The following is a 25,426-nucleotide window of genomic DNA, read 5'->3' as shown; positions in this document are numbered from 1 at the left end:
TAACCCCACTGTCATGCTCACTCATCCTGCACAAAGCCTCACCATCAGACTCACTCAAGCACACTCTCCCCCACTGTATTGCTCACTCCCCCACACACAGTCCGACCTTGATTCTCAGACCCCGATCACTGCCCCACCATCACGCTCACTCTCCCGCATACTCCCATTGCCCCGTTCACTCCGCTGCACACGCCCCCATCGTCACTCTCACTTCCCCACGCTCTCAACCACCGTCACACTCTCTCCCCTACACATTCCCCCACCATCAGGCTCACTCCCTCGCACACTCCCCAGCTTCACACTCACACGCCCACGCAGTCTCGCACCATCACACCCCTCACACACCTTAAACTGACCTCCTGCCTGTGAACATGTGGCTGCATAAAGCAGGACAGCGTGGATATTACACACGCGGAAAGAGTCCATCAGGAAATAAAACTGTTCCCGATAAACAATGGGAATGTTTCTCAGGATCAGGTCGAGGATAATAACCAGGTGATCCGCCGCTGTCATGGCCCCCAGGTAACGTCTGACACATGCAGACAATCCACAATCTTTGTAAAGCAGGACGTAGATGGTCACTACGTTAACTGTGATGAAGGAAAACAAATCCATTATCCATCAGCCTGGAGGCAAAGGGATCCGTTTGATCGGGAACCCAGTGAGATTTTCAGATGGATCCCTGTATTCAGGGATTTATTCAAATAATTGGAGCTGGAATAACAAATGAGAAGTTCCGAATTACGGACAAAAATGTGACATCAACCACAAGAAACCCTCCCTCCCCAAACACACAGAGACACGTCCATAAGGACAGATGGTTTCTAGAACATTCCCACGCACTCGATCACTCGAGAGCAGACACAAGTCACTCCTTCCCAGTTCCTAATACAGATGATGGAAACGTTGCTGTCCTGAAGGGTTCTCTCCCAGTTTCCTGAAGACAAACGGAATTTGGGAATTTGTGTTTTCGTCGAAATTGTGGTCGATCCTGTGTCGTGAAGAAATGTGAACGGAGGGAAAACGTATTCACCCTTTTAACTTCCAGACGGCCCTTCGGAACAGTTTCTTCTCCATGGAATGGCATCTCTTCCCTTGGGTTCTTATCGTTTGTTCAATTCACTGACGGACGGCCATTCACAAACAATGTCAGGGACAGAACATTCCGGGGAGTGTCAGTTATAGAATGCTGGTGACGGAACTTTCCGGGGAATGCCAGTTGTAGAATATCAGGGACAGAACGTTCCGGGGAATGTCAGTTATAGAATGTTGGGGACAGAACGTTCCTGGGAATGTCAGTTATAGAATGTCAGGGACAGAACATTCCGGGGAACTCCTTGACCTGTCCATCACCTTTCCCCACTGTCCACCCCACCAGTATGATATACTGTGCCTGGAAACACTTTAACATTAATATGGTGAGAGACGGAGGTCCAGTCACAGGAATTGGAACTAAAGGCATTGCCAGATCCACTGAAATGCTTAGATTTACCACATTCTCAATCCACCTCACAGAACCAGCCCAGACACCATCAACCCAGAGGAGATATCTGTTCACCGTGGAACAGTGTGTCGACCTGGCTACTGTACTGCCCAGTACAACCCAGCGATCTGTTCAGAGTGGAGCACTGTGTAGACAACAGCAGTGTATTATCGATAAAACTCAACTAAACAGTCTGACCAGCACAGCGAGCAGTGCAGTGATGACACGTGAATTAAGCTGTAAACCAGGAGCAGTTACCCTCCCAACATGTAGGACTGTGTACCCCACTCTAGTGCATTGATCTATAAACCAGGAGCAGTTACACCCCCCCCCCCCACACCACAGCACGTCGGACGGTGTACACCACCCAGGACATTGATCTGTAAACCAGTAGCAGTTAAACTCCCAGCATGTAGGACGGTGTAAACCATCCCAGTGCATTGATCTATAACCCAGGAGCAGTTACCCTCCCAGCATGTAGAACTGTATACACCACCACAATACATAGTGTTAGATCCCTGCCCAGCGTTTCGAAATTTGCAGGCCATGCTGGAAGTGACAGGATGTGCATCTCCCATCCATTTACAGCTCCATTTCTCCATTGTGCCATGACAAGGGGGTGCTGTGGGTGTGAACATCACCGCCAGAGAGAGATGGCAGGGGAATCAGTTTAAATATCACCACATGGGAGGAGCTTGGGAAATAGACAGAGATGGGGAGACTGAGAGACAGTGTCATGGAAGGATGTGTTTGCATGTTTCAGAATTCTGAAATGTAGACACTTCGATGGCATACTGTAACATGAGCCAGTTTTCGCAGAAAAGATGGGAAAAAAGGATATTGGTGTGAAGTCAGATGAGCATTTGTTCTGCAGCTTTGTGACTGGGAGTATGGTCACCTGAGTCTATGACTCATTGGGCTGAATCTAACAATAAATTGTCTCAGTGTCATTTTCATTGAGTGTGACAGAAAGATTGTCCTCACGAGGCTGAACTCGTTTCCTGGAGTTATCTCTTTGAACTCACGTCATTAACTAGGTAAAAACAATGACTGCAGATGCTGGAAACCCAATTCTGGATTCGTCGTGCTGGAAGAGCACAGCAGTTCAGGCAGCATCCGAGGAGCAGTAAAATCGACGTTAGGGCAAAAACCCTGCATCAGGAATAAAAGCAGAGAGCCTGAAGTGTGGAGAGATAAGTGAGAGGATGGTGGGGTGGGGAGAAAGTAGCATAGAGTACAATAGGTGTGTGGGGCAGGGGATGAAGGTGACAGGTCAGGGAGGAAGGTGGAGTGGATAGCTGGAAAAGGTGATAGACAGGTAGGACAGGTCATGGGGACAGTGCTGAGTTGGAAGTTTGGAACTGGGGTGAGGTGGGGAAGGGGAAATGAGGAAATTGTTGAATTCCACATTGATGCCCTGGGGTTGAAGTGTTCCGAGGCAGAAGTTGAGGTGTTCTTCCTCCAGTCGATGGGTGGTGAGGGAGCGGGGGTGAAGGAGGCCCAGGATCTCCATGTCCTCGGCAGAGTGGGAGGGGGAGTTAAAATGTTGGGCCACAGGGCAGTGTGGTTGATTGGTGCGGGTGTCCCAGAGTTGTTCCCTTATATGCTCTGCTAGGAGGCGTCTATCTCCCCAATGTAGAGGAGATCGCATCGGGAGCAACGGATAAAATAAATGATATTGGTGGTTGTGCAGGTAAAACTTTGGATGTGGAAGGCTCCTTTCGGGCCTTGGATGGAGGTGAGGGAGTAGGCGTGGGCGCAGGTTTTGCAATTCCTGCGGTGGCGGGGAAGGTGCCAGGACAGTAGGTGGGTTGTACAAGGGCGTGGGCCTCGCCAGGTAGTCACGGAGGGAATGGTCTTTGTAGAAGGCGGAAAGGGGTGGGGAGGGAAATATATCCCTGGTGGTGGGGTCCGTTTGAGATGGTGGAAATGTCAGTGGATGATTTGGTTTATGCGAAGGTTGTTGGGGTGAAAAGTGAGCACCAGGGGGGTTCTGTCCTTGTTACGATTGGAAGGGTGGGGTCTGAGAGCGGAGGTGCGGGATGTGGACGTGATGCGTTGGAGGGCATCTTTAATCACGTGGGAAGGGAAATTGCGGTCTCTGAAGAGGGAGGCCATCTGTTGTTCTCTGCCGTGGAATTGGTCCTCTTGGGAGCAGATACGGCGGAGGCGGAGGAATTGGGAATACAGGATGGCATTTTTGCAGGAGGAAGGGTGGGGAGAGGTGTAATCCAGGTAGCTGTGGGAGGCGGTGGGTTTGTAAAAATTATCAGTGTCAAGTCGGCCGTCCTTAATGGGGATGGAGATGTCCAGGAAGGGGAGGGATGTGTCAGAGATGATCCAGGTGAATTTAAGGTCGGGGTGGAATGTGTAGGTGAAATTGATCAATTGCTCAACTTTCTCGCGTGAGCATGAGGTGGCGCCAATGTAGTCATCAAGAGGTGGGGAGTGGTGCCAGTGTAATTACGGAAGATCGACTGTTCTACTTAGCCAACAAAGAGACATGCATAGCTGGGGCCCATAAGGAGGAAGGGTGGGAAGAGGTGTAATCCAGGTAGCTGTGGGAGGCGGTGGGTTTGTAAAAAATATCAGTGTCAAGTCGGCCGTCCTTAATGGGGATGGAGATGTCCAGGAAGGGGAGGGATGTGTCAGAGATGATCCAGGTGAATTTAAGGTCGGGGTGGAATGTGTAGGTGAAATTGATCAATTGCTCAACTTTCTCGCGTGAGCATGAGGTGGCGCCAATGTAGTCATCAAGAGGTGGGGAGTGGTGCCAGTGTAATTACGGAAGATCGACTGTTCTACTTAGCCAACAAAGAGACATGCATAGCTGGGGCCCATACGGGTGCCCACAGTTAGCCCTATGGTCTGGAGGAAATGGGAGGATTCGAAGGAGAAATTGTTAAGGGTGAGGACCAGTTCAGCCAAACGAATGAGACTGTCTGTAGAAGGGTACAGTTGGGGACGTCGGGAGAGGAAAAAAACGGAGGGCTTGGGAGATGCTGTTCTTGGTAGATGGAGGTGTCGATAGATTGGATATCCATGATGAAGATGAGGCGTTGGGTGTGGGGGAAACGGAAGTCTTCGAGGAGGTGGAGGGCGTGGGTGGTGTCTTGAACGAATGTGGGGAGTTCCCGGACTGCGGCGATAGGACAGTGTCGATGTAGGTAGAGAAGAGTTCAGTGGAGTAAGAGCAAACTGAGACAATGGGTCAGCCAGGGTGGTCAGGGTTGTGGATCTTGGGAAGGAGATAGAACCGCGCAGTGCGGGGTTCCCGGGCTATGAGGTTGGAAGCTGTGGGTAGGAGATCTCCTGAGGTGATGAGGTTCTGTATGGTCTGGGAGATGATGGTTTGGTAATGGGGGTGGAGTCATGGTCGTGTGAGTGGTAGGAGGAGGTGTCTTCGAGTTGACGTTTGGCTTCAGCGGCGTAGAGGTCAGTGCGCCTGACTGCCATTGCGCCCCCTTTATCTGCAGGTTTGTTGGTGAGGTCGGGATTGCAGCAGAGTGATTGGAGGGCTTCACATTGTGAGGGTGAGAGGTTGGAGTGGAGGAGGGGGGTAGATAGTTTGCGGTGGTTAATGCCCCGGCGCATCGACTTTACTGTTCCTCGGATGCTGTCTGAACCACTGTCCTTTTCCAGCATCACTAATCCAGAATCACCTCATTAACTACCCACCCCACCCCATGGTATCCCTCTCATGCAATACCAGCCCGATACTCCCAACCTTCATGGCTGGAGGTACACACCATCACCTGGGTGCTCCTGGTTATTCCCTGATCCCTGGCACTGGGGCCATATATAAAAGACCAATGGGCACACGGTTGAGCTTTCTCAGTTTGGAGCTGCCTGCACATTTTTCCCCGAGCATGGCAGATAAGGGACAATTGCACCATGGTTTGTCGACAGGGGCACGGAGGTCCTGGTGGATGGGCTAGTACAGAGGGGGACCATTCTCTTTCCAGAAAGGGCCACACCACCAGACCCACCGAGCATGGTTTGAGCTCCCTACCCAGCTCAGTGCAGTATCTGCTGTCTGAAGAAATGTCCAGCAATACAGGACAAGCATCAATAACCTTCCCCCCACCCCCACCCCCGAAAGGATAAAGGTCACTGTATTCTCTCTGCTCCCTCACACTAATTGTACATCTGTTATATCACTGACCCCCTAAGAAGGCTTATGCTCCAGGCCAGGACAGTGGGCTCACACCACATTGTCGCCACCACCTCCCCAGTAAGGGAGCACGGAGGCTCCCTCCTCCTCCTCCTGTAAACAGCTCAGATACTGAACCTTATCTGTGATAGTTTCTGCTCTCCCCACTTGTCGTGACATCTTCAAAAATCTGTTCTTATATACATGCAACGCTCTCTGCTCCTGCAGCCCCTTTATAACGGTGCAGCCTGTTTTCTTTCAATGTCCTTCCTACCAAAGTGCATCACCTCACACTACGTTGGTCCCAATCTGCCCGAGAACTACACCAACGTGTGATTGTCCTGTTACAGTTGGTAAAAACAATGACTGCAGATGCTGGAAACCAGATTCTGGATCAGTGGTGCTGGAAGAGCACAGCAATTCAGGCAGCATCCGAGGACAGGCAAAAATCGACGTTTAGGCAGAGAGCCTAAAGCGTGGAGAGATAAGCTAGAGGAGGGTGCGGGTGGGGAGAGAGTAGTATAGAGTACATTAGGTCAGTGGGGAAGCAGTTCCACACTGTCCTCCATAGACTTCACAGTTCTTCCAGGTTTGGTGCCATTTACAAACATTGAGATTATCATAGCGTCACAGTCCCCAAGAAACAACTGAAATCCTGCCCCCACACACGAGTGTGAGCAAGTGAAATATTGCTATATTCCCACGGAGTGAGTTGAATCATGACATGCTGTCAACAGACCAACAAAAATCCTGACACACACCAGACACAGTGATTGAAACATTGACAAACCAGAGAGCAAGAGAAATCCGGATAGGCTGTGCTTATCTTTATTGACATCATGGTATTAATGTTATGAAGTTGAAAGAGTGTACTGTACGTTTAAGAGAGAGGGAATGCTGTTCTGAACTGAGATCTTCCAATCACCTGTGTATATGAGAGGATCCAGACTCAGAGTGTTGACGACAACTGAAAATATGTCACACTTGGCTGTGAAATAGATTCCTGAGTTGGTTGCTCTCTGGACAACATTTCGAATTTTACCAATCCGTTTAAATTTTGCCCCAGGATACTAAAACCAAATAAAGTTTGTATTTATGGTTTTCAAAAAAATGATCTGATGCTGTGGATATTAAGAATGCAGACATTTTGAAAATTGCAAACAGAGCAAATGCCATCAACACAGATCCAAGAAATTGGAAAACAACCTCGATCAAAGGTACGTTTTCATATGAAACACATCCACAATAAAAAGAAAGAAGATGACCCATGGAGATCCACAGCCGAAAGGAAACATCAAAAACAACAGCTACTGTGTGGTTTTGAAATTAAGTTGATGAAGTTTTAATAAGTGTCTTTTTGAAATAGTATATATTGCTACAGAGTCGGAGTGAGGTAATAGGCAGTTAAGAGATTTGGGGTCTCAGAGTTGTGAATAGTTGATGTAAAATGTTCACTTTCAAAGTTATAAAATAAATTGATATTTTTATTTAAACAGTTGAATTTCGGAGTTCTCTGTCACCCAGATTTTAACAGTTTACGAATTGAGTTGAGCATCTTCTAATGTTTAGTTTAAATTACCAGATGAGCTTCACGCAGTGCCCTAGCAAAAACCGTGAGTGTATCTGTGTGTAACTGTGTGGGGCAGGTCTGGCAGTCTCTGAGGTGCTTAAAGTGTTGCAATGCCAACCTCTGCTGGCCTCCACAGGCCACTGCACAGGCATTGGCAGAGGGTGAAAACCAATAGGGATTATTCAGAGAGGGGGGCGGAGAGGGCAGCTGCTCACAGCACCATCAAACTGGTGCCTTATCTATGTACTGATCTAAATGTCCTTTAAACGTTACAACTGTCCCTGCATCCACCACTTCCTCTGGGAGTTCATTCCACACAAATGCCAGATTCTGTTCAAAATAATTACCTCTCATGACTTTTGTAAATATTTTTCGTCGCACCTTAAAATATCCCTGAGTTTTGAATCCCCAATTCCAGGGAAATGACATCAGCCTTCAGCTTATCTGTACCCCCCATTATTTTAAAAACCTCTGTAAAGTTACCCCTTAATCTCATACTCTCCAATGAAAAACGTCCCAGCCTATCCAGTCTCTCCTTGTAGCTCAATCCCTCCTTTCCCAGCAACATCGAGGTTAATCTCTTCTCAATCCTCTCCAGTTTAATAATATCAAGTTCAGTAATATCAAAGTATTTGATATCAAGGTATTTGTAAGAGTAGGGGAGTCCAAAACTAGAGGACATAGGCTTAATGTGAGAGGGAAAACATTAAAAAGTGACTTAAGGGGCAGTGTTTTCATCCAGAGGGTCGTGTGCCTATGGAATGAGCGGGCAGGGTGACCAGACTGGACACAGTATTCCAGAAGAGTTCCCAACAATGTCCTGTACAACCTCAACATGACGTCCTAATTCTGATACTCAAAGGTCTGACCTCTGAAGACAAGTGTGTTAAACACCTTCTTAACAACACTATCTGTATGAGATGTAAATTTTAAGGAGTTATACCCGACGGTCTAGTTCTCTGTTTTTAACTGTATAGGTCCTGCTCTTGTTTAATTCATCAAATCCAATATTTCGCATTAATCCATTCCAAATTCCACCTGCCACTCCTCAGCCCAGTGAGTGTTATTACCACTATCCCACCGTCCCGATTCAATTTAAAATTCCCGCCCCCTCTCCAGGAGGCCTGCACACTCCGGCCTTGATTTTCACAAAGACCCTGAGCTTGGTTTCCTTGTGTGGTTAGGGGGAAGAGGGACAGATTGCGGACACAGTCAATGGGGAGGAGAGGCTGGACAGTAATAATTTAATGGTTTCAGAAAGAGGAAAGTGACACATGAAAGTTGAGTAATGCCGATCGGTGTTTTTGGGACCAGACATTATGGTCTCTCTCCGTCTCTGGTGTTCAGTAATGATTATCTATTTGAGACCCTTCATTGGGCAGAGTGTGTCTGCAGGATTTCTTTACCTAATATTGTAAATTGCAGATAATAGCAATTAAAGATGTTCATAGTTAATTTCGATGATAATATCCTACAGTTGAAACAAATATTTTGCATTTGTTTAACAATACAAAGTGGGATGTGCAATCCAGTAATGGTAACCTGATTATAATAAATCCACACCGAGCTGAAAGCTGACACTCGAATTATGACGTAAAGTCTGGATATGGTCGTGTAGTGGGTCGTGTCCCTGACTCTGAGCTAGAGCTCTGGATTTGATTACAATTCCTGAACGTGTGTGGTAGTGTTCCAAGCTCTGATCTAAAAGTTCTGAATTCAAGTGCTGCCTGTTACAGAGGTCTGTCACAGCATGTCATAACAGGCTGATGAGCAAACACACAGGTGAATAATTTTATGGATATTGCCGAGTGATGCTAGTGTCCCTACCTCCGGGTACAGAGGTCTAGGTGTAAATCCCACAGAAGTGTCGCATAATACATCTGAACAAACTGATTAAAATGGATTTAGAATTGTGATTGATGGAGAAGGAAGAGCTGTCACTATTGAGTTTCAGCTTTTAGGCCCAGGATGACTGAAAGTGCAGCTAGTAGTGTTGATTGGAGTCACATTTCACAGCAGTAAAGGTTTATATAATCAGAATGGTCATGGATAGGGTGAGTAGTCAGAGATTTCCCCAGGTTGGGGCGTCCAATACCAGAGGGCATTGGATGAAAGTGAGAGGAGAAAGTTTTTGAAGAGGATTAAGGGGCACCTTTTCACACAGAGGGTGGTGTGCGTATGGAATGAGCTGCTAGAGGAAGTGGTGGAGGCTGGTACAAATACAACACTTAAAAGGCATCTGGATGCTGACAGACCTGCTGAGCTTTTCCAGCAATTTCTGTATTTGTTACAAAATGCATTCATTTTAACACAGATATTCTGTATACATTAAACATTTTATTTTTTTAATGACGCAGGGACAAATAAACATATCTTCAAATCGACCGAGACCATTTCTGCTAATTGTATGGCTCTGTGCATGACAGCAGCAATGATGCACCTACATGGAACAGGGAATGTGATGGAGACATAGTTCAGACAATGTACAAGGAGTCACCCATGATTGGGAGAGGATGACATTCTTGTGTGATTCAGCTCAGAGATGGAGAAAGTGTTATCTGCCCGAGAAGGAACGGCCTATTGCACTCTCTCTCATTCATTGTTCCTCATCACAGCAATGTGTGCGAGCTAAAACAAAAATGCTCTACAGTCATCAATACCGTTCTTATTTTTATAGAATTCCTGCAGTGTGGTAACTGGCCATTCGGCCTAACAAGTCCATACCAACCTTCCAAAGAGTAACCTTCCCAGGCCCATTCCCCTACATTTACATCTGGCTAATGCACGTAATCTAGAAATCCCCGCACACTCCGAACAATTTAGCATGACCAGTCCACAGTTTGATATTTGGTAGGAAACTGGAGCACCCATTAGAAGGTCACACAGACAAGAGGAGAATGTGCAAACTCCACACAGACAGTCACCTAAGGCTGGAATCGACCCAAAGCCCCTGGTGCTGTAAGGCAGCACTGCTAACCACTGAGCCACTGTTCTAACTATTGGCGGGTTCATGACAAGAATTGATTGGAATCTCCTCACTGCCTAATGCGAAGGGAATTCAGCCAAGTCCAACTGTTCCAGGATGAAATCTCATTGCTAGCAGCTTGTGTGAGTAGAATATTTTCAGAAGCAGAATAACATTTTGGACCATATCTCAATTTTTACTTTTGCCATGAGTTGCACTAATATTTGGACAAAGCTCTTTCAAGTTCAAAGTGCAGAGATTTTGTTAATCGGTTTGTCTGTGTGTGTAAGTAAGTGTGTGTGTATGTATGTGTGTGTGTGTGTGTATGTGTGTGTGTGTGTGTGTGTGCGTGTTTGTGTGTGTGTGTGTATGTGTGTCTCAGTGTTTTAAACAGTGAAATTTCGTTTATATATTTGCAATACCTAAACACTTTGCCATTCATCTTTCCATCATAGTTTGAGTAACATTGCTCTGAATCATAAATGTAATGTTTTAACAGATTAAAGAAACTAGCCTGATTTGTTCCTATAACTGCCCCTGCCCCAGTCTGAGACCGATATCATCGGCTATATCATCAACCTGGTTACATTTAACATTTGTTCGAAGCAATGAGGAGTGGGACTAGAAAAAGAAACAGTGACCCAAAAGACGGGGAACTATAGACCGGTAAGCCTGATGTCAGTGGTGGATAAGTTGTTGGAGGGGATTCTGAGGGACAGGATTTACATACGTTTGGGAAGGCCAGGGCTGCATGCGAAATCATATCTCATTAATTTGATTGAGTTTTATGAAGATGTGGCAAAGACGATTGATGAAAGCAGTGTGGTAGACATTGTCTATGTGGACCTCAGCAAGGTGTTTTGACATTCCGATTTGTAGGTTATAGGGGATACAGGGGAAGCTAGTCAATTGGATTCACAACTGGCTTGAAGATAGACTGTTAGGAGGCTTGTGGCCTGCAGTGTGCTGCAAGAATCAGTACTGAATTCATTGCATTTCATCATTGATATCAAGGATTTCGGTGTGAACATCGGAGGCATAGTTAGTAAGTTTATAGATTACATCAGAACAGTGGTGTAGTGGATTATCGCAGAGTACAACGAGACCACAATAAGATGGGACAAAAGGATAAGGAGTGAGAGAAGAAGTTTAATTTAGATAAATACTAGGTTTTGCATTTTGGAAAGGCAAATCAGGGCAAGAATTATACACTTAGTTTTAAGGTCCTGGGGAGTGTTGTACAACAAGGAACCTAGGGCTGCAGGTGCATAGTTCCTTGAAAGTGGAGTCGCACGTAAACAGAGTGGGACAGAACACATTTGGCACATTTATCTTAATCAGTCAGAGCATTGAGTATAGGAGTTGTGGTGGCATGTTTCATCTGTACAGGAGGTTGCTGAGGCCACTTTAAGAATATTGTGCAGAATTCGGTTTTCGCCAGAAAATATTTACAAAGATGTGCCAGGACTGCACAGTTTCAGCTTTTGGGAGAGGCTCATTAGGTTGAGGTGTTTTCCCCTGGAGTCTGAGGTTGTGGGGTGACATTATAGAGGTCCATAAAACCATCAGTGATATGGATATTCTGAACAGCCACTATTTATTTCTCAGGATAGGAGAGTCTAGAACAAGAGGGCATAGGCTGAAGGCAGAAGGGCATTAATTTAGAAGGGACCTTCGGGTAAATGTTTCACACGGAGAGTGGTGTGTGTACGAAAATTGCTGTCAGAGGAAGTGGTGTGGGCGGTTCCAATCGCATATTTAAAATGTGTCTGATACAGGAGGGATATTGACCAAATACTAGCAAATTGGACTTGATCAGATTTGGTTATCTGGTACGAGTGCACAGATTGGACTCACGGGTCCGTTTCCATTCTGCATGACTCCCGGATTCCATAAGAGAGATGAGGAGAAATTCTGAAACGACCTTTGGAGAGGGAATTCTCTTCACCGGAAGTTTAGTGTGCCTATATGTTCACATTGATGCAAAGCTGATGTAATTAAATATATGACAGAAAAGTGAGTCACGGATAATGGGATACAGACATGAAAGTGGGACTGAGACCATAAACTGATCAGCCACAATCTTAGTGCCTGATGGAGAAGGCTCAGTATTTAATCACCCACTCCTGCTCCTCAGTCTCAGGTTTCTGTGTTCCATTCAGCACCTCAAACCTGATAGATAGGAGAAGTTAGAGGCTACTTGCCCCGATAAACTGGTGCACAGAAAGAGAGGAAACCATTCAATCCCTCAAGATTGTGCCACGTGGTTTGGAAAATGTGACTTGAAAACCCAAGCAGGGTAGGAAAGAGGCCCCTTATCTCTATTTACAGAACATCCCCTATGCAACATGTGCTTCATTTGTTTGTCATGTTATAGACCCAGGTTCACAGTGAATACAGCCCACAGAACTCACCCAGGAATTGCTCACGGAATCCTCTGGTCTCCGTGACTGCAATATTCAATAAGAGAACTTCCAGGAAAATAACACCCACTGACTTTCCAATAACAGAATGAGAGAACATCAGAAACAGGGGCAGGTCATTCCCATCCCAAGCCTGACTTGTCCTTCACTAAGACCATGGCTGACCTGCTCATGGTCTCAGATCCTCTTTAATTCCTGATTCTTCACATCCCTCATCTCTCCAAGAGGTCAATATCCATCCACCTCCTCTTACTCAAGTAATTTTTCTTCTAGCTCCCGAAACACCCTGGAACAGGGATTTCCTGACATTCAATACAATCTGTTTGAAGAAAACACTTGCTACTACTATATCATGGCCTGTTGATATGATTGAAAGACGTGAACACAAGGGTTCAGGTAAGAGTGACTAGCCTTGATATCAAGGCAGTGGTTGACTAAAATTGGTTGACATCAAAGTACTCAACAAAACTGGACTTAATGGGAATCAAAGTAAACTCCCCACTGGTTGGAGTCAATCATAGCACAAAGGAAGATGTCTGTTGTTCGTGGCTGTCAATCATCTCAGTCCTGCATTGTGGGAGATCCGCAGGGTAGCTTCCTCTTCACAAACATCTTCAGTTTCTTCATCAATGTCTCCCCGCCCCCACCCCCATCCTCCCCACCATAATCTCAGAAGTTGGAATGGTCATTGAAGATTCCACAATAATTTGTTTCCCGTCCCTCAGCTCCTGAACCAGTCTGAGTCCATGTGCAGCAAGACCCAGACACCATTCAGGCTTGTGCAGTTAAAGTTTCAGTTACATTCATGTAGCAGATCTGCTAGACTGTGCACATTGTCACAGTAAAATTCATGAGTCAAATCTTATCTGCACTTCTACTTTTAAATCTGCGATAACACATCAGCTATTACATCTTTACGGCTCACGCCATGTATACTTTGTAAGTGCAGCACGGTGGTTAGCACTGATGCCTCACAGCGCCAGAGACCCGGGCTCAACTCCCGCCTCAAGCAATTGTCTGTGTGGAGTTTGCATGTTTTCCCGTGACTGCGTGGGTTTCCTCCAAGTGCTCCGGTTTCCTCCCATAAGCCAAAAATTTGCAGGTTAGGTGAATTGGCCATGCTAAATTGCCCGTAGTGTTAGGTGAAGGGGTAATTGTAGGGGCATAGGTCTGGATGCGTTGCTCTTCGGAGGGTCAGTGTGGACTTGTAGGGCCGAAGGGCCTGTTTCCACACTGTAAGTAATCTAAAAAAACATAAGACGTCCATGAAATATTTTCACATTTCAGTCTTGAAATTTTCCAAATAAATGCAAGAGGATTGTGTTACATTCGTCTCTGACAGCCTGTTTATTACATAAGCAACAAAATGCTGTCAGGCCAGTACCAAACCCAATAACCCTTTTTAAATAGTGGAGCATTTTCTTTCCGGTGGGTGTTCGATTTTTTTTTTACAGGTAGCCAATTGGCCATTCCATTCCATTCTCATGTTCCTGCATCAATACATCTCCAACCCCTATATCGCTAGCAACAATCGCAACTTTGAAGGCTTTCAAAATATTTGGTGTAGCTAAAACTGGTGCGGTGGTTAATTCCGCTTTTTGCATTCTCAAATGCCTGCTGGAATTGTTCTATACACCAACATTTCGTGTACTTCTTCAGTAAATCCATCAGAGGTTCCACGACACTGCTGAAGTTTGGAACAAACTTCCAAAGGAATCCACTCAGTCCCAATAATCGAAGCTCCACTTTCTTCGAGGATGGTTGTGGAAATTCCTAAAAGTCCTTTGTCTTTGTGTTCCATCGGGTCAATCTTCCATTTCCAATGTCATGTCCCCAGAACGTCAACTCTGCTTCCGAAAATTCTGTTTTCTTTACGTTTACTGCCAGTTTTCCTTCGTGTAATCATTCCACGAGCTCTGCTAACTGTAACATGTGATCTTGCCATGACTTGCTAAAGATTACTGCATCTAATAGTTAAACTGCAAATTTGTTAATCTGGCCACAACTCTGTTCATGCGTCTTTGGAATGTGGCTGGTGCATTATTCATTCCAAAGAGAACCACTTTGAATTGATTAAGTTTGCAAATGCAGAAACTTCTTTCACTTCCAATGATCAAGTTAAATGCAAATAACCATGCAGTAAGTCCAACTTTGTGACGTGTGTGGCATGTCAAACTTTACATATGCAATATTTGAATCTTGGTATTGGATTGGAGTCTGATTTTGTTTCAGCGTTGACCTTCTGATAGTCCTCACAAAACCGCTGACCCCCATCAGGTTTTGGAATTAACAGAATCAGCATACTCCACTCTCTCTGATTCGGTTCAATGATATGTTCATTGAGCATTGCATCCACTTCCCTCTGGGCCTCGGTGGCTTTGTGAGGATTAAGCCTGCAAGGATGTTGTTTATCAGAACAGCATTATCTATTTCCAATCCATACACAAAAGTGAGTCCTCTCATTTTGGTTCTGCAAATGTCCTCATACAGCTGCAATGACCAATCAACTTGTTTCATTGCTTTTGCAACAGATAGCTCGCGATCGTACCCCACTCCTCAAGGACTTGCTTGTTATTTAAAGGATTTTGCGTCACATCAAATCTCATGAAATCTGTATTAGATTCCTCACTCTGTGGGGCAGTAACTAACACCTGTTTCCCCAGTTCCTTATCTCTATATTAGTAAGGTTACAACGTATTCCCATGGCATTCCTGCTACCATTATTTTATATCCAGCATCTTTACCACATAGTTTACCTGACTCTACTTTTTCTCCATTTGGAAAGGGACATTAAACGTGGCTTTGAAGGGATTTCCTACCAGTGGTGGCATCTCCACGGAAAAAAAAAATCAAATTTCATAGTTGTTACCTGCCACTTGCTTCATTGTATGCTGTGCCCTTTTCAGGTGCCGCTTAGCTAACTCAAATACTCTATTTAATCTCTCCCTCACCTCAGATACATGATCCAAGTGTGAGATCTCCGACTTCAGTCCTAATAATTTCTCTTTAATTAATTCCAAAATATCTCTCACTTCTTGTCCGAATATTAACTTAAAGGACGTACACCGAGTAGATTCGGTTAGGGCATCTCGAATGGCAAGCAATTTAATGGAAACCTTTATCCCAATCATTCGGGTAATCCCGACAGTATACTGTTAACATGATTTTCAGCATCAAATGCCAACTTTCCACGGCTTGCTGCAATTCAGGATTGGACGCACTTGATTTGAAATGCTATATGCCTAAGCTATCCATGATTTATTTAAATAGCCGAATGGCAAAATGACTCCCTTGGACTGACGGAAACTTCCTGGGTAGCCCGTACTGAGTAAAGAAAGCTACCAACCCCTCCACCTCCCTTTTTGCCTTAACACTCTGAAATGGAATTGTCCCTGGTAGTCTGACAGACACATCCATTATGGTCAGCAAATATTGGTATCCACTTTTATTTTAGAAAGGGGACCTACACAACTAGTCATAACCCTCGTGAAAGGTTCGTCGAACGCAAGAAATGGCAACAAAGGTCCTGGTTTTATTCCTACCTTTGGCTTACCTACCATTCGTATAACATATACAGCAAAACGGTAACCACGTCCATGTGCATTCCAGGCCAGTAGAAACGCTTTTGTACCTTAGCCTGAGTCATCCAGGTAACCTCCTGCAGGTATACCTAGACGTCCTGCAGGTAGTTCATGTGATACCATAACATTTACTGTCTGTATGCGACCACCAAAACAATTTGGTTAACTTTGGCCTATTTCTCCTCTGTACTAACCTGCCGTGGTCTCCATTTTCATTTAGGATTCTATCTTTAAATTGCAAAAGCTCGACAATGTATCCTGATTCTTTTTCTGAGTATGCATCAATTTAAGTAAATTTCGGTTGTAAGGCCATTAGCCTTTCAGGACTAAACATCTGTGCCTGACCCTCTGCCTGCTCAGGTTTTTCCTACACTATTACATGAAACAACCGGCCAGCTAATTAAACTTCTGCTCCTTTGTCTTGATCTTTACTTTTTACTTCTCGCTGTAACTTATGACAGTGAGATCTTGTTATTACACAGTTTGGAAAATTTCCTGGCTATTTGTCTTTTTACTCATCAATTCCCTGGTTTTCCTTTTATTCCTCGAACACAAGAAGTGTCACTCCCACCTTGGATCCTTCTAAATTGTTCTCAAGAATAAAACTGTATTACTGAAACTGATGGTCTGTCACTCACTCCCACTGTTACGTCCCCAATCTTGATTTGGATCTCCAACCTGATCTTACACAGGGGAGCACTAAATTTCTGTTCCCATTCCACAATGATCACTCTCTCAGGTAACATGCCAGAAAGAGTGTAAATGCTTTCGTCACTTACTTTTAGAGGCTGGGAGAATGTGAGGATTACAGATACTGGAGATCACAGTTGAAAGGTGTGTCGCTGAAAAGGCACAGCAGGTCAGGAAGCAGCAGAGGAGCAGGAGAATCCAAGTTTCAGGCATCACCCTTTCATAAGGAAACGGGGAATGGGAGGAAAGGGTTCTGAGAGATACATAGGTGGGTGGGGGTGGATTTTGCGGAAGGTAGCTTGGAAGGGGATAGGTAGATGCAGGTGGGGAGTGATGGTGATATGTCAGAGAGCAGAGTGAAGCGGATAGGTGCTAGGACAGCTGAGACCCTCCAACCACACGGCATCAACGTCGACTTCATCAGTTTCCAATTCCCCCCTCTCCCAAACTCATCCCAGATCCAACCCTTCAACTCAGCATCGCCTTCTTCAACTCTCCTGGCTGTCCACCTCCCTTCCCACACATCCACTGCACCCTCCTCTTCGACCTATCACGATCACTCACACTTTCATTTTCCTATTGCCTTCCCACTGACATGCTCCCAGCCTCACCTCTATCCTCCTATTTATATTTTACCCCCCTTCTCCTCCCCTCCCCGCCACTTTCCAGATGAAGGGCTTGTGCCTGATATGTCGATGTTCAGATGCGGCCAGACTTGTTGTGCCTTCCCAGCGCCACACTTTTTGAATATTAGAGACTGAGCAGATCCCGTTTCTCCCAAAATTATACCTGGTTGTCCTTTTCCACTGTTCTTTCTGAATAAACCTGCCCCACAGAGGTGAATTCGTTATAGAGATCAGATACTAACTTCATACCCAGCTCCTGCCTAGGCTGAGCACTCTCCTGCAGCTCCTCAACTTTTCTTGGGGTTTCCTTTAATACTTCCACTAATGCTACAAACTAGCCTCTTTTACCACATCTTTTCCCGCAGTGCCTTTCTTCCACAACTAGCATTGTGACTTTTTGTTATGGCAGTGAAGACACCTTTTCCCAGTGTCCTTCTTAAACCACCGGCATTGTAATTCGATATATTCCACTCCGGTACTGTGAAAACACCTGAGGCCTTCACCTCCTTCCAACTCTCTTGGGCTTCTTTATTAACCTAAATTAAACTATTCCCAGTGTCCTCTCAATCTTTGTTTGTAGAATAGGATCTCCCCTTCTCCCAATTTCTATCCCTCACAGGAGGGAGATCCAACCAGAAGCGAATTTGCAGCTCGTGCACCAACGCATATTGACCTTCCATCTCTGCCACTCTTCTCATTTCTTGCACTTTCTGCTCATCTGCATGAACTCTGCTCATCTCTGGAAGTGAGTTTTTAAATTCCTCCAGCAGAATGATCTGTCTCAGAGCCTTATATGTCTTGTCTATTTTTAAGGCCCATGCCCATCTATCGAACTTACTATGTTGAACTCTTTCAAACTCAATATAAGTCTGACCTGGTTCCATCATTATGTTTCTGAATCGCTCTCTATATACTGCTGGTACAAATTTATAAGCATTCAAAATAGCCTGTTTGGCATCTGCATAACCTCTTGACCCCTCATCTGACAGCACTGCACATACCTCACTAGCTCTGCCTACCATCTTCGTCTGAACTAGCATTACCCACATGTTCTCTGACCACTCCATCTGTCTATCCAATTTTTCAAATGAAATACAAAAGGCAGCCATATTTTTCTTATCAAAATATGGCAATGTTTTAACATATTTATATATATATATCCCTAACTTTTATTGTAATCTCTATCCTGTTAACTTGACTTTGCTGATTAATTCACAACTTCTTAATTGCAAATTCTCTCTCTCTTTTTTCCTCTCTCTCTTTCTCTCTCTCTTCTACCTCCCTTCCCATTTCTTCTCTCTTTCTTTTTGTCTCACTTTTTAATCTTCTAATTCCAGTTACTGCATTTGCGATCTATCTTTTTTTCTAAATGTACAGCACTCACAGTCAGTTTTTGCGATACACTGAAGTGCTCGATCAACACCATTGCAATTTCAGCTTCCCTTTTGCCCCTGGTTAAACCCAATTCTAACCTATTTGCTAATTCTAAATGTACACCCTTCCTCTGACTTTATAAACTTTCTTGGCAAATTGGGACTCATTTTCAACCCCCAAAACCTCTTTAGTATTGTTAAGACTTATTTCTCTCATTTTACGTTTCATCATCCACAAGTAACTAAAATGAAACAAATTTTCTGACCTACGTTTTACTTAAAGATTTCGGACAGAGGGTGGTGTGTGTATGGAATGAGCTGCCAGAGGAAGTGGTGCAGCCTGGTACAACTACAGCATGTAAAAGGCATCTGGGTACTGGCAAACCTGCCGAGCTTTTCCAGCAATTTTTGTATTTATTACAAAATGCATTCATTTTAATACAGGTATTCTGAATACATTAAACTTTTTTTTAATGTCGCAGGGACAAGTAAACATATCTTCAAATCGACTGAGACCATTTTCTGCTAATTGTATGGCTCTGTGCATGACAACAGCAATGATGTATCTACATGGAACAGGGAATGTGATGGAGACATAGTTTGGACAATGTACAAGGAGACCTCACATGATTGCGAGAGGATGACATTATTGTGTGATTCAACTCAGAGAGGGAGAAAATGTAATCTGCCCGAGAAGGAACGGCCTATTACACTCTCTCTCCTTCATTGTTCCTCATCACAGCAATGTGTGCGAGCTAAAACAAAAAAAAGCCCTATAGTCATCATTACCCTTCTTATTTTTATGGAATTCCGATAGTGTGGAAACAGGCCCTTCGGCCTAACAAGTCCGTACCAATCTTCCCAAGCCCATTCCCCTACATTTACATCTGACTAATGCACCAAATCTAGAAATCCCCGAACACTTCAGACAATTTAGCGTGACCAGACCTACACAGTTTGAGCTGTGGTAGGAAAATGGATCACCCATTAGAAGCTCACCCAAACAAGAGGAGAATGTGCAAAGCCGACACAGACAGTCGCCCGAGACTGGAATCAAACCCAAGACCCTAGAGCTGTGAGGCAGCAGTGCTAACCACTGAGCCACTGTGCTAACTATTGAAGGATTCCTGACCAGATTTCATTGGAATCTCCACACTGCCTAATGCGAACGGAATTCAGCCAATTCCAACTGTTCCAGGATGAAATTTCATGCTAGGAGCTTGTGTGAGTAGAATATTGTCAGAAGCAGAATATCATTTTGGACAATCTCTCAGTTTTTACTTTTGCCATGAGTTACACGAATATTTGGACAAAGTTCTTTCAAGTTAAAATTGCAGAGATTTTGTTAATCGGTGTGTGTGTGTGTGTGTGTGTGTGTGTGTGTGTGTGTGTGTGTGTGTGTGTGTGTGTGTGTGTGTGTGTGTGTGTGTGTGTGTGTGTGTGTGTGTGTGTGTGTGTGTGTGTGTGTGTGTGTGTGTGTGTGTGTGTCAGTGTTTTTAGAAAGGGAAATATCGATTACATATTTGCAATACACAAACACTTTGCCATTCATCTTTCCATCTCCACTTGAGTAATATTGCTCTGAATCATAAACGTGTTGTTTTAGCAGATTGAAGAAACTAGCCTGATTTGTTCCAAAAACTGACTCTCACCCAGTTTGAGACCGATATCATGGGCTACAGCACCAACCTGGTTACATTTAACATGTGTTGCGAGCAGTGGAAGAGTGGGACTAGAAAAGGAAACAGTGGCCTAGAAGTCGGGGAACTATAGACCGGTGAGCCGAATGTCAGTGGTGGAAATGTTGCTGGAAAGGATTCTGAGGGATAGGATTTACATACATTTGGGAAGGCAAAGACTGCATGCGAAATCATGTCTCATTAATTTGATTGAGTTTAATGAAGAGGTGGCAAAGACGATTGATGAAGGCAGTTTGGTAGATATTGTCTATATGAACCTCAGCAAGGTGTTCATAGCATTCCGGTTGATAGGCAGATTAGTAAGGTTAGGTTACAGGGGATACAAAGGAAGCTAATCAATTAGATTCACAACTGGCTTGAAGGTAGACGGATAGGAGGCTTGTGGCCTGCAGTGTGCTGCAAGAATCAGTACTGAATTCACTGCATTTCATCATTGATATCAAGGATTTCGGTGTGAACATCGGAGGCATAGTTAGTACATTTACAGATTACATCAGAAAGGTGGTGTCGTAGATTATCTCAGAGTACAACGAGACCACAATTAGATGGGACAAAGGGACAAGGAGTGAGAGATGAAGTTTAATTTAGATAAATACGAGGTTTTGCATTTTAGAAAGGCAAATCAGGGCAGGAATTATACACTTAATGATAAGCTCCTGGGGAGTGTTGTGGAACAAAGGGACCTTGGACTGCAAGCGCGTTGTTCCTTGAAAGTGGAGTCGCAGGTAGACAGTGTGGTGCAGAACACATTTGGAATATTTACCTTAATCAGTCAGAGCATTGAATAAAGGATTTGGGGTGGCATCTGTACAGGACGTTGGTGAGGCCACTTTAAGAATACTGCATACAATTCGGGTTTCTCCAGAAAACATTCAAAAAGATGTATCAGGACTGCACAGTTTCAGCTTTTGGGAGAGGCTGATTAGGTTGAGGTGTTTCCCCCTGGGGTCAGAGGCTGTGGGGTGACATCATAGAGGTTTATAAAATCATCAGGGGCATGGATATTCTGAATAGCCACTATTTCTTTCCCAGGATTGGGGAGTCCAGAACAAGAGGGCATAGGCTGAAGGCAGAAGGGGAATGATTTGAAAGGGATATTAGGGGTAAATGTTTCACACAGAGAGTGGTGTGTGTACGGAAAGTGCTGTCAGAGGAAGTGGTGAAGGCGGGTACAATCGCACATTTAAAATGTGTCTGATACAGGAAGGATATTGACCAAATACTAGCAAATTGGATGTGATCAGATTTGTTTATCTGGTCCGAGTGGACAGATTGGACAAACGGGTCCGTTACCATTCTGGCTGACTCTCCGATTCTATAAGAGCGATGAGGATAAATTCTGAAACGGCCTTTGGAGAGGGAATTCTCTTCACTGGAAGTTTAGTGTGCCTTTTTGTTCACATTGATGCAAAGCTGAGTTAGTTAAATATTTGACAGAAGAGTGAGTCACGGATACAGACAGGAAAGTGGGGCTGAGACCACAACCTGATCAACCACAATCTTAGTGCCTGGTGGAGAAGGCTCAGTGTCTAATGACCCACTCCTGCTCCTCAGTCCTAGGTGTCTGTGTTCCATTCAGCCCCTCAAACTTGCTAGACAGGAGCAGTTAAAGGATATTTCCGCCTATAAACTGGTGCACAGAAACCATTCAATCCCTCAAATCTGTGCCACATGGTTTGGAAAATGTGACTTGAAAACCCAAGCTGTGTATGAATGAAGCCCCTCATCTCTCTTTACAGAGCTTCTCCTCTGCAGCTTGTGCTTCATTTGTTTGTCATGTTATAGATCCAGGTTCACTGTGAATACAGCCCACAGACCTCACCCAGGCATTGCTCACTGAATCCTCCGGTCTCTCCGACTGCAATATTCAATAACAGAACTTCCAGGAAAATAACACCCACTAACTTTCCAATAACAGAATGGGAGAACATCAGAAACAGGGCTAGTTCGTTCACCACTCCCCCAAGCTTTACTTGCCCTTCACTAAGATGTTCTCTTTAATGCTTGATTCTTCATATCCCTTACCTCTCCAACAGGTCAATATCCATCCACCTCCTCTTCAAGTAATTCATCTTCTCGCTCCCCAAACACTCTGGAAAAGAGAATTCCTGACATTTAATACAACCTGTTTGAATAAAACACTTGCTGCTACGATATCATGGCCTGTTATATGATCGAAAGATGTGAACACAAGGGTTCAGGTCAGAGTGACTGGCCCTGATATCAAGGCACTGGTTGACTAAGGTTGACATCAAAGTACTTAACAAATCTGGACTTAATGGGAATCAAAGTAAACTCCCCACTGGTTGGAGTCAATTATAGCACAAAGGAAGATGTTTGATGTTCATGGATGTCAATCATCTCAGTCCTGGGTCATCTCCGTGGGAGATCCTCAGGGTAGCTTCACAAAGATCTTCAGCTGCTTTATCAATATCGCCCCTCCACCACCCCCATCCACCCCACCATAAGACCAGAAGTAGGGATGGTCATTGAAGATTCCACAATGTTCAGAATAATTTGTTCCCCGTCCCTCAGCTCCTGAACCGGTCTGTGTCTGTGTGCAGCAAGACCCAGACACAATTGAGGCTTGTGCTGTTAAAGTGTCGGTAACATTCATGTAGCAGATCTGTTCGACTGTGCACATTGTCACATAAAAATTCATGGGTCAAATCTTATCTGAACTTTATCCTTTAAATCTGCGAATACACATCAGCTATCACATCTTTACGGCCCACGCCATGTATATTTTGTAAGTTAAAAGTCAGTAACATGAGACTCCAATGAAATATTCTCATATTTTAGTCTTTAAACCTTCCAAAAATTGCAAGAGGATTGTGGTACATTCGTCTCCGACAGCCTGTTTATTACATAAACAACAAAAGGCTGTCAGGCCAGTACCAAACTCAATAACCCTTTTTAAATCGTGGAGCATTTTCTTTCCGGTGCGTGCTTGTTTTTTTTTACAGGAAGCCAATTGGCCATTTCATTCCATTCTCATATTCCTACATCAATACATCTCCAACCCCTATGTCGCTAGCAACCATCGCAACTTTGATGGTTTTCAAAATATTTGGTACAGCTAAAACTGGTGCGGTGTTTAATGCTGCTTTTGCATTCTCAAATGCCTGCTTTAATTGTTCTATACACCAGCATTTCATGTTCTTCTTTAATAAATCCATCAGCCGTTCCACGACGCTGTTGATGTTTACAACAAACTTCCAAAGGAATCCACTCAGTCCCATAAATCGAAGCTCCACTTTCTTCGTGGATGGTTGTGGAAATTCCTAAAGTCCTTCGTCTCTGTGTTCCATCGGCTCAATCTTCCATGTCCAATGTAATGTCCCAAGAAAGTCATCTCTGCTTCCGCAAATTCTGTTTTCTTTACGTTTATTGTCAGTTTTCCTTCTTGTAATCGTTCCACGAGCTCTGCCAACTGTAACATGTGATCGTTCCATTACTTGCTAAAGATCACTGCATCTAACAGATAAACTTCACAATTTGTTAATCTGGCCACAACTCTGTTCATGAGTCTTTGGAATGTGGCTGGTGCATTATTCATTCCAAAGATCATCACTTTGAATTGATGTAGCCCATTTAAAGTTACAAATGCAGAAACTTCTTTTACTTCGTCTGATCAAGTTAAATGGGGAGAAAGTGAGGTCTGCAGATGCTGGAGATCAAAGTTGAAACTTTATTGCTGGAACAGCACAGCAGGTCAGGCAGCATCCAGGGAACAGGAGATTCGACGTTTCGGGAACAGACCCTTCTTCAGGAATGAGCAGAGAGTGTTCAGCAGGAGAAGATAAAAGGTAGGGAGGAGGGACTTGGAGGAGGGGCGTTGAAAATGTGATAGGTGGAAAGAGGTCAAGGTGAGGGTGATAGGTCGGAGTAGGATGGAGGCGGAGAGGTCAAGAAGAAGACTGCAGGTCAGGAAGGCGGTGCCGGGCTGGAGGGATCCGGCTGAGACAAGGTGGGGGGAGGGGGGATGAAGAAACTGGTGAAGTCCAAGTTCATCCCCTGCGGTTGGAGGGTTCCCAGTCGGAAGATAAGACGCTCCTCCTCCGACCGTCGGGTTGTTGTGGTTTGGCGGTGGATGAGTCCAATGACCTGCATATCCTCGGTGGAGTGGGAGGGGGAGTTGAAATGCTGTGCTACAGGTTGGTTGGGTTGGTTCGTCCGGGTGGCCCAGAGGTGCTCTCTGAATCGCTCCGCAAGTAGGCAGCCTGCCTCCCCAATATAGAGGAGGCCACACCGGCTGCAGCGGATGCAGTAGATGATGTGGGTGGAGGTGCAGGTGAATCTGTGGCGGATATGGAAGTTTCCTTTGTGGCCTTGGAGAGAAGTGAGGGGGGAGGTGTGGGTGCAAGTGTTGCACCTCCTGCGGTTGCAAGGGAAGGTGCCGGGAGTGGAGGTTGGGTCGGTGGGGGGTGTGGATCTGACAAGGGAGTCGCGGAGGGAGTGGTCTCTATGGAAAGCTGATAGGGGAGGGGAGGGAAATATATCCTTGGTGCTGGGGTCTGTTTGGAGGTGGCGGAAGTGATGGCGGATGATGCGCTGTACATGGAGATTGGTGGGGTGGTAGGTGAGGACCAGTGGGGTTCTGTCCTGGTGGCGGTTGGAGGGGCGGGGCTCAAGGGCGGAGGAGCGGGAAGTGGAGGAGATGCGGTGGAGGGCACCGTCGACCACGTCGGGGGAGAAATTGCGGTCCTTGAAGAAGGAGGCCATCTGTGTTGTATGTATTTTGAACTGGTCCTCCTGGGAGCAGATGCGGCGGAGACGAAGGAATTGGGAGAATGGGATGGCGTTTTTACAGGGGGCAGGATGGGAGGAGGTGTAGTCCAGGTAGCTGTGGGAGTCGGTTG

The sequence above is a fragment of the Chiloscyllium plagiosum genome, unplaced genomic scaffold (genome assembly GCF_037043375.1).
Source record: "Chiloscyllium plagiosum isolate Xiang-an unplaced genomic scaffold, Cpla_swu_hap1 HiC_scaffold_42, whole genome shotgun sequence".
In the NCBI taxonomy this organism is placed as follows: Eukaryota; Metazoa; Chordata; class Chondrichthyes; order Orectolobiformes; family Hemiscylliidae; genus Chiloscyllium; species Chiloscyllium plagiosum.
Note: the sequence above shows the minus strand (reverse complement) of the source record.